General features: G+C 38.0%; 1 long non-coding RNA gene across 1 annotated transcript; it reads left to right on the top strand.

The window, feature by feature from the left end:
- On the top strand, nt 1–2,216 carry LOC144435614 (uncharacterized). Its single transcript, XR_013480896.1, has 3 exons — nt 1–227; nt 945–1,029; nt 1,433–2,216. It is a non-coding gene; the product is annotated as an uncharacterized LOC144435614 (long non-coding RNA).
- Nucleotides 2,217–10,936: the final 8,720 nt, after the last annotated feature.

Raw genomic sequence — 10,936 nt, 5'->3', positions numbered from 1 at the left:
AGTTCACTGCCACACGCTCGACCATTCAGTGAACTGGAATCTTTCAGCGTCACGAAATATCATGAATATTCATGAGCACGGCTCACCGCCATTCTTCCCCAAGTCTTCGGAACTTGTCGGCAGAAGTTTCGCCCTTTGTTTAAAAGATTCGGTAGTTTTCGGATGTAAACATGCCACACGTGCCACTATATTCGACGTACGAAGAAAGATGGCAACTGCTGAAAGCGGTAAGTACGAGCTCGTACGAGTTATCATCCCTTTTTGACCTATTGATCGGTCTGGCAGCGAGGTCAGATTTTGCTCAAAAGTCCGTGCTAAGTTCATGGGTACATATGTAAGACTAAATGTCTTTTTAGAGGTTTTCCTTTGCATATATCGCTGTAGTCAGTCTGAAAGAGGATTTTCCAAGCTTTACAACGAGGGGTCAGAATTTTTTGTCGGACAATGGGGCGCGATGGGGCGCGTTTTTTCGGGAGCAGTGTAAATTCTCGGTGATCAGAGCGAGTGTGTCCACGTATTCAACACTGTGTACTATGTGTGACACGTTGTTTGTCACTGTCAGCCTAGCGCCTGTTGACTTTCTTGGAGTAGATTTGTTTTGGTGAGGGAATAGCTATCTGAGTTCTAAAACGAATTTCTGGAAAACGTAATCACGGTAACGTAAGCCTTATTTACATGCGTGATAGTGAATGAAAGCTTCAATTTCGTTGTGTTGTGTGGTCATTGTCGATCGATCGTCGGATATATGCGTGAGTAAATGGATTAGACGCGTAGACGTAGACGTACATCGTATGCAAAGCATGTGTATACAATCGTAAATGTAATCATATGTTGGCACTTGGTAGGTAATGTAACTGTTACAGATAAATTATTTGTGTCAATTTTTGCCAGCTGCTTTCAACATTGGTCGATAGAGTACTAATGAATTTTTTTTCGTCCGACAGCATCATCGTCAGTCTTGCTAGCACCATCCACAGAGCCAAAGCAAATCGAGCCAGGAGATATCAAAATTGAGACTAGTGTAAGAGGGTATGTCAGACATATTCCCGATATCACGTACTGCAATATCTTATTATTACTTTGTGTCACTTGCTTATGATCTGACATAGTAAACATGCACTTGAAAACAGGCCATAAAACAAAATGTAATCCAAGATGGGATAATTTTAGTAGTAGTATAATAACAACAACAACAACAACAACAGATATGGTTGATAGTACTCTGATAACCATCATACCCAGCACATTATGTTACCAGATTTGCCCGAGTTCCAAAGTTAACAGAATTTTACTTTGAGTAATGTCATTTTGTAATGTGTATCATCTTAGTTATTTCTATAAATTTATTCTAGTTAATTTTATCTGCTGTGTATGCATGGTTATATTTTATTATGATCCATACAAATGTTTTTCTTTTCTTTTGTTTTTATAGCTATCAGGCTCTCTGTGACTGTCCCACAAGTGTATAGATGGATTTACATCCGGAAGTCGACAACCCTCATGATCTAACTGCTATTGATGAATACAGATTAGAAGTAAACAAGAAACTTGTTGAAACAAAATAGGTGAAAAAAGAAAAACACATTGAATTGTACGAGGAAGTCGATGACCTTCTCACTATTGAGATAGCAGAAATAAACCTTCAATATAAAATTTAAGTTGCTGTGATCACAACAGTCCCATATGGATACATTTACAAAAGGACAGTCTGTTTTTCAACTCACTTCATAAATCTTCTCCAGGAAAGAACATTATCAAGCTCCTGTACATATTTGGTGGTTTGTAACACAAAATTCAATCTCTTCTTTTTGTCTACTTCTAGCTTGGACTATTTACTAGGTTGATCTTGACTATGTCCTTGTAACATATACCAGGATTAGTGCAATCTATTTCATGTAACAATGACAGTTTAGTTGTGATATTACCATACCAAACATGTTCCTCAATGATTGGCTTATCTGTTCTATTGAAGTAGTATCTGGTTGATGATTCATTCAAACTTGACTTGTTTTTGAGAAGACTCTTATGGCTCATTTATAAGTTAAACACTTCATGGGGGCCATGAACTGTCAAGCTTTGGATAAACGTAAAATGATGTAATGTGAAAGATAACAACAACTCTCTGCAGTTGTATTTTCAATACTTTATTTAACATGGAGAAAATAAATAAAAATGAATATGTAATATATATATGTGGCTAATAAAATATATAAATACATAAAATATATCATCTGCTTCAGTTTACACTTTGTAACATGTATTAAACTTCACTTGTTTGCAATGGTCCTGAGTCCTGCTATAAATAGTTTTCAGCATGTCAGTCAATATCTTCACATTTGACTTTATGTAGAGGAAGACTTTCATCTTGTACAAACGTGTAATTTTTCATCTGTTGACAAGAGAGAACCAGAAATTTAAATTAGACATTGATTTCAATTCAAATCACTGCTGAGTAATTTCACGGGACAATTGTGGAAACTGTTTCAAAACAAAACAAAACAAAAATATACGTGTGCGTGCAAAGTCTTGCATATGAGATAAAATTAAAGTTTTGATGTGATGGAACAAATCAGGTGATTTGTTACTAATTGTCAGTCACGGCCAACAAACAAGAAACCCCTGAACATCAACCAAATAAGTGTGCTGATTAGTATTTCTTCACACTAATACATGTTAAAGAAATATCGTTTCATTGGGTACAAAATACTTATTTTCACCAAATACCATATCACTGTTTTATCAAACACTAGTAGAAAAAATAGTACAGTTTACGACATTTTCCGTACTATAGTTCAGATTGAGTTCAATTCTGTACTTTTATGCTGATGAGGTGGACGTTTCTGTACTTTCCCATTAGCGCCTGTCTAATCGGATTATACTCGATCTGAAAAATAGTTCAGATTGCGAGTCGGAAGTGATTTGAATACATTTGCATTTAGTTCAGAATATATTCATGAGTTCACCCCCATAACTGGGCAGTAAACAAATGAATATTTAAATCTACCGTGCTTGCAATCAATACGTACATAAACGCTATACGTGTAGCTAGTGTATTCGATACATATGTATGTATATAAGCAGGCTTATGATATGAACTACATGGTTAGGACGTACGTAGATTGTAATATCACAGGGCTCATTTTGAAATAAATGTTCGTAGTACGCCTTTTCATTATGCACTACATACCGCCACCACTAAACGTGTTTCACATTTCTACGCGTTTGATGCATAGTAATACAGATTTAGATGACATGACAATCGTTTCCAATAATAGTTTAAAATTGGGCCACAAATATTGCTAGTGTATGGAGCTTCTTAACAAACCTGACCGGCCAATAGCGTCAACAAACTCACAGTAGAGACGTGCTGACAGATTTGAGTCTGTGGACATTAGTTCTAGCTAAGTAAAATTGAGTGACTATTGGGAATATTATATGGCATCCATGTCGTCCATGTCGTCTATAGTTTCTGACTGACCGTGTTATGTACAACGTAACGCTGAACGAAATACGGTCCATCAGGAATTAACTAGACTAACCTCTATGGGAATAGTATTCTTGTCCATGTGTCGTTTATAGAACAATTAAGTGTTAGGGTGTGATCTTCACAGTAATAAACAAGCCTTTAGAAGAACAACAGGTATTCACGCCTCAAATATCTTGGGCATCATCCAAATTACGATCATGAGCACCAAAGTAAAGGAAATACTTAATGACGTTCGGCATGCAGAACCCCCCCCCCCCGGGCCCGTACCTATGGGTACATGCCCGGCATCCATGTAACTGTTATATCACTCTACGTGACGATTCTGAGGGCCCTCATCTCTTATTCTCTTGTTTTATTTCAATGTGGTATACTCATAACTCCTGTTTTTATAGTATAACTGTACAATTGGCTTCGATCAGTGCATTCCAGATTTTCATGAGTCATGAGTGCACATTGCACAGATATCCAGATATCTGCAGAATACTTAAAAGGATTATGGGTAATGTATGCATATGCGGGAAAAACAAACTGCTGTAAGGAGCATAGTCTCGCTGCCAGACTCGAGACTATCGTCCCTAATCTGTTTACCGAGCGGCGCAGCCGCGAGAATAGAGGGGGACTGGTCCCGCTCTTCTCGCGGCTGCGGCGCTCGGTAAACAGATTAGGGACGATAGTCTCGAGTCTGGCAGCGAGACTATAAGGAGCACTGACTTTGCCCTCATATCTTCATCCCATTTTGCACTGAAGAAGTTTCACATGGCTCTCATATTTCATATATACTCTTTCTAAATATATGGTGATGCAACATGAGTAAAAATAACTGGGGTTAACTAAGTTTGGTAGTCAATATCGCAGGTTTACCATCAAACTGACGCAAAATTTGTTTCAAATTTGTCTAGTAAAAACCGTTGGCCCAGTTGTCGATTAGGCTTACAAGTTACACAAAGCATGATAAGACACTGTGAATGGTGCAAATAAACAACGTGCGAAATGCCAAATACCAAATGCAAACAATACAAGCGAACAAAAGGGCCTGTATGCACTCTAATAGCCCGATATTTTGCCTAAAATCAGGCTCACATGTGCGAACGGTGTGTTTTTGACGTACCTAGTAGGCAGTGATGTAGATAATAGCCGGTTACCGGTCACAACGCCCAGCTATAACTTATAAGTATAACAGTTGTGGGACCGGCTTAGGAAAGTACTCAAACCTGACGATCATTGAACAAATTCTAAGGTTGGAAAATTAAATATGAGTTGCCCGGGAGTTCTAATAGCAAGTAAAATACCCAAAGTGTAAACAAAAAGATAAATTAATTCATAATTATTTGGAAAACATTAGACGATTACGCAGTAAAACAAGACTGGCCACGCTATCGCTAGCGAAAGCCTTCGAACTAGTTTCATAACGACAGGACGTTGAAGGAAGCGCGAAGCGAAGTGTGAGGTCAATGTGACGTCTCATGATGATGTATGATGCATCAACATGACGTTTACGTAGAGTTGCACTAAATGTTTTCTAAACTTCAGTGGAAAGAATTTTTGTCGATCAGACACTGACTATGTTTAAATTCTTAAAACATCTGAGAAAACTGAAGAGGGGAAGCAAAATGTGACACTGACAGACAAGCCAGACGTACGGCACATGTACAGAAGGCGAGGCACACCCTCTGATGCAAACTGGACAATTATCGTGCGTGTCACGTATAAGGCATCAGATGTAATACATGTAGCTAACCAAATATTCTTGTACTGCAGTCTTTCTTGTAACAGGTATTGGAAATTGTCAGAAACCTGATGATTTTATGACTGAATAAGTTTCGATACGGAGACGAGAGAGAGGGGGAGACGGGAGAGAGAGAGAGAGAGAGAGAGAGAGAGAGAGAGAGAGAGAGAGAGAGAGAGAGAGAGAGAGAGAGAGAGAGAGAGAGAGAGAGAGAGAGAGAGAGCGGAGACCAAACTAGAGTCGGTACTCACCCCACCACGACATATGCATTTTTGTGATTTTGAAACGATAAAGAATGTTAATATGGATATTGGGACGATTGGAAATCGGACGATGTGAATCGTAATCGAATATCTCAGACCATCCACAATATATGTCGTGTTGACTTAGGCGATCCCAGAAACCATTCTTAGTTTACCCCTTTCACATATATTATCAACCATGCTAATGTTTTGAAACAAATCTCGATTAACAGGTAATTTAGCGCTTGAAAGATGGCGACGTCCATACCCCCCCCCCCCCGGCTGCACATATTTTAATATGCAATTATACATTACCCCCTCCCCATACACGTCAGAGAAGTACAGTATGGTACACTATATGACACACTGTAAGCTAACAGTGGAAATCAACTTCAGTGTCCATACATATCAGACATAGAGATTTCTTTACAAATGGATGTGGGCTCATTGGGCTGTAACCTGTACTTGGAAAAACTTAACCAGCAGAGTTTTCTTTTTGAATCCTATGTCTTGACAGAAACGGCACCCCCCTTCGATAACTAGTGGGGAGGGTGTGTCCCCCTCCCACAGTAGGCAATTGTTTGAAAAATAAGGACATGTAGGAGGCCATTTAGCGGCATAATATTTCAAACCATACACATTATTGGAAGCCATAAAGTACTTGAAAATTGTCTTCAATACCCAAATTGTACTCTCATTAAATTATTTTACAACTGTATTACCTACGCTTTAACTAATACATAGATATTTTGGCAGACACACACATTCGTTTGGCCATTGGCTGCCTAATAATTAAATGTGTGGTAGGTAAATGAAGTGAACAATTTTGCAAAGTACAAGGTAAACGATTGCTCCTGTGGTTTGAATGTTCAACAAAGTCTCCACACAGAGAGATAGAGCAAGAGAGAAGGAGACATACGGCGACGAGAGAGAGAGAGAGAGAGAGAGAGAGAGAGAGAGAGAGAGAGAGAGAGAGAGAGAGAGAGAGAGAGAGAGAGAGAGGCATACACTTATACAAATGTAAATTTACTTGGTAAACAACTGCTCCTGAGGTTTAATTTTGGTTCAAATCATGAGCAGAATATTCGGGGGCCTTTCAGACCATCACAATTGTCATGCCCCCCTCCCTTTGAACCTCAATTTTGTTCATGCCCCCCCCCCGTAAATTCTGACTCCAGCATAATTTCAAGTTTATTCCGAGCTCGGTATTACAGGCATTCGACTAGAGTCTTTATACCTCAAAGATATACAACAGTCCATTTCTGTACAAGGCATATCAGAAACCAAACATTTGCAGTGTGGAGTGTCACAAAACCCTGTGCTTGGTCCACTCTTACACGCGTATGCTGTCTATACACATCACCACTTGGAAAGCTAATCCGACATCAAAATCTCAATATGCAACAACATGCAGACGACAACCAGATTTACCAATATATTTCCCCAATCACATACGTCAACTACAGTAACTAAGATGGAAACTGTTGCACATGATATTAAACGACCCAAAATAAGCTAGTTTAATGATGGCAAAACCGAGGTCCTCCTTATCACGTCTCAGTTCAACAGGCTTCCTCGTCTCATGAACCACATCAACATGGGATCGTCTTCTGTGCAGTTAGTGGATTCAGCATGTACCATTTGTGTAACAATTGATGACCGTTATAACCTCAAGAAGCACATCTCGTTGACATGTAGATCAGTTCTTTTTCACCCCCGAACAATAGGTCGCATCATTGACAGTGGAGGGGGCCCCTCCACTGTCTATGGTCGCATACGCCAGTATCTTACAAACGGAGTTTGTCAGAACCTTGGTCATGCACTTATATCATCGATACCTGACTACTGAATGGCCCTTCTGTATGGGCTGCCAGCTAAAAACATTGTCCCTCTTGAACATGCCCAAAATACAGCAGCTGGGATTGTGTCAGGTACAAAGAAAACAGATGACGTCACATCGGTTCTTTCAATAACACAGTTTAGTTAGAAATCACACTGGCGTCAAGTGCAGTTACATAATATACCAGTAGGTAGGGCCTACATGTACATGTAGTCTCAGGTCACTACATTGTGGTCTGAGATGTAGTTTACACCACTATGACCTAAGAACTTGAACCAGGGCTGAGGAGAAGTGGTCTGAGGTTAAAGTTTTGCAGCTCTCGTTCAGCAATCCCAAAACATTTCAGCCTACTTCCCGTAATGAACACTTGTCAAGCATTTTTGTAGCTCCCATACTCAAAGACTACATATATGTTTATATACGACTCAAAATATAACACTGAAATTTACTTTGAACACGTTCAGTTTCAGTAGACCTATTAAAACCCAAAATCTCCACTGTATAATTTAATATCGGTAATAGTTTACAGTCAAAAACTTTTAAATTTAGTTTTGACTAGGAGGTCCCCAAGTTTTGCAAGTTGACTCATGACCGCAATCATTGCTTTACTCGCTTGAGCTGCAAGCGCTAAATACCATAGACCACTGCTTGACATAATCACGCCTAGATATTCATAAAAAGCGAACAACGTCGAGTTTATGACCACCAATAACCACTTTTCAATTTTCTTAAGAATTTCATCTCTTAGTAAATACAATAATTTTAGTTTTGACATACATGTAATTTACTTTCAAAAGACAATGTTAGAAACCCCTACCCCATTGATTCCTGTGAGAACATGCCTTTCGTGAAGAAAAAATGGTTACATAACATGTCTACAAGAATTGTTGGAGAATGTCTATGTAGAATGCCACACTGATCCCATATCCACACCTTGAGTTTTATTTTTATTGTTCTTCAATGATCTCCTTCAAAGTAATAGTCTGGATGCCAATATGGTTTCTAACTAAACCACGTCTAGCCAAAAGCCCCTCAAATAGCACAAAAAGTTGTTCACCCAATCAGTGAAACCTAAATGTTTTGGTGATGTAAACAGTATATAAGTAGCATCATGAGCTGACAAATATACCACATTTGAACATTACTGTCCCAATAAACACTAACTTTATGAGGGACTGTGTTATTGGTTAGAGTTTTGTGATTTATTAACAAAGACATGATGTTAATGACTGTGTGGGTGGCTTTAAATGAATTTTAAATTGCATCTCATGCATTTCAAGACTTCTAGAGTAACGACTCTGACTATACTGTGAGTGGAGGTATAAATGGTAATGATACAGTATAGGAACTAGACTATCAAAGTAATTACCTTGTCCAAAAGACTACAGTCGGATATTAATCTCACCATTAATGCCTGAATTTATGTCTATCAAGGTGGATCTGATAAGATCATGGAAATCGAGAAACTTTCATCACTTTGGACTTGAGCATTGAATACATTTGTGAAGTACTCAGACCATGATTCATGGTTTTTTTTAGAGACTAATTCCACTAGATCGTCCACTAAATCGTCCACGAAAACAAATACATTCTATCATTCCACCATGTCACTCAACAACGCGCATCACATCCGGGTACCAGTTCTTCTGTGAGTTCGAATTCTATCACTTGAATTTCCGTTATTTAGTCGTCTGAAGATCGTAACGGCCTCCGTACCATAACTTGTGTACTTTGTGTAAATACAGCTCTACTTCTCAGTATTGAGCACTTTTCCTTCAGTTTATGACTTACCTCTTATATATATATATATATATATATATATATATATATATATATATATATATATATATATATATATATATATATATATATATATATATATATATATATTACCATTGCTCGGTTGACGGCAACGCGGTCAAAGATATCGGGTTCTTTGCACAATACACGTGTATATAGAAATGATGTCCCTTAAATTTCCCCTCTTTTCATTCTTGCTCTTTTCAACTACAATATAGATTTTGATAATTTCCATAGGTCTCACGAGATATACTCTTCAAGGAAAAACAAGTTCGTGTCGGGGTTTGACACGAGAATAGTCTGTGCTTGGAGTAATTATACTGTCAGTATAATTTCTCAAAGGTATGTGTTATCGTGGAAGGTTTAAACATTATTTATACTTTAATGGTGTTATAGATTTTGACCCAAGCTATGCATGCCACGGTCACAAGCTATATTGCGTCAGATCGATTTGCCAAACAAGTTTGCCAGAATTAACGCATCCCATCAAACCATGGACCCTCCACAAAGGTGGAGTGTCTATGGTCAAACAAATGACAGGTCGCAGAAACTATGGTCATGGAAGTATGAACGTCGTTTATACTTGTACGCCGTGACATACAATGAGCGCAGTGCAATGATTGACCGGATTATTCAGTGTCGACAATCCCAGTTAATATAATCCCAAAGGCAAACTTGTTTTATTTACCACCTTGCCAAGCAACACAGGGTGGTGGCGAGGCGAAGTTGTAATGTACTGTCGCTTTGATATTCACGATTTGGAAAGGAAATAGATAACATCGGGTTAGATCTTGAGAGTAAATAAGAAGAAAAGAAGAGTTAATTTGAAATCAGTGATAAACGAGTTGTCTATTTTTAAGAAACTAAATATAAGGAAAGCTATGGGTCCTGATAACATATGTGGTAGGTTACTGAATGTCTATGCATCGCAGTTAGCTAGTGTTTCCAGTAGAGTGTTCAATTGGTCGTACAATGATCATACGATATCAACCATTTGGAAAACATCTACCATCTGTCCGGTCCCTAAAAACTTCCAAGGCATCGTCCTGTAGCACTGACTTCCATTGTGATGAAATGCTTCGAGCGTATTTTACTTTGTCAAAACCCACAAAAACATTCACACCTTGACCCATACCAATTTACATATTAAAGTAATAGAGGTACTGATAATGCAACTCTCACATTACTTCACGATGCGTATACACATCTTGAAAAACCAAGTTCATTTGTAAGACTATTGGTTATTGATTTTTCATCAGTCGTTAACAGAAGTCAACCAAACATGATGGCTCATAAACTTAGTTATTTAAACGTTAACCCCAAACTCATCCTCTGGATAATGGATTTTCTTGTCAACCTTTCCCAGTTTGTTCGCTACCAAAAATTAAGTTCAGCCTTCCATTCAACATTTAGGGGTGCCTCACAGAGCACGATACTCTCACACAAACTATTTACACTTTACACAAATGACTGCTCATCAGGTACCGATACAAATCCACTTATCAAATATTCTGATAACTCTGCATTAGTTGACCTGTCAAATTCTGACCGTACTTATTTCGATGAAGTTGATAGGTTTGTTACTTGGTGTAAAGAAAACTACTTGGACGAAAGGTCGACTTTAGGAAGAACCCTAAAGTAGTGCCCGACCTTTTTATTGACAATGTTAAAGTTGAACAGGTGACTATATATATATATATATATATATATATATATATATATATATATATATATATATATATATATATATATATATATATATATATATATATATATATATATATATATAGGAACAGTCTTGGATAATAAATCAAATGTTAAGGCCAACACAGATTTCATTA

The sequence above is a fragment of the Glandiceps talaboti genome, chromosome 5 (assembly GCF_964340395.1).
Source record: "Glandiceps talaboti chromosome 5, keGlaTala1.1, whole genome shotgun sequence".
NCBI classification, from domain to species: domain Eukaryota; kingdom Metazoa; phylum Hemichordata; class Enteropneusta; family Spengelidae; genus Glandiceps; species Glandiceps talaboti.
Note: the sequence above shows the minus strand (reverse complement) of the source record. Positions and strands in the feature narration are given on the sequence as shown.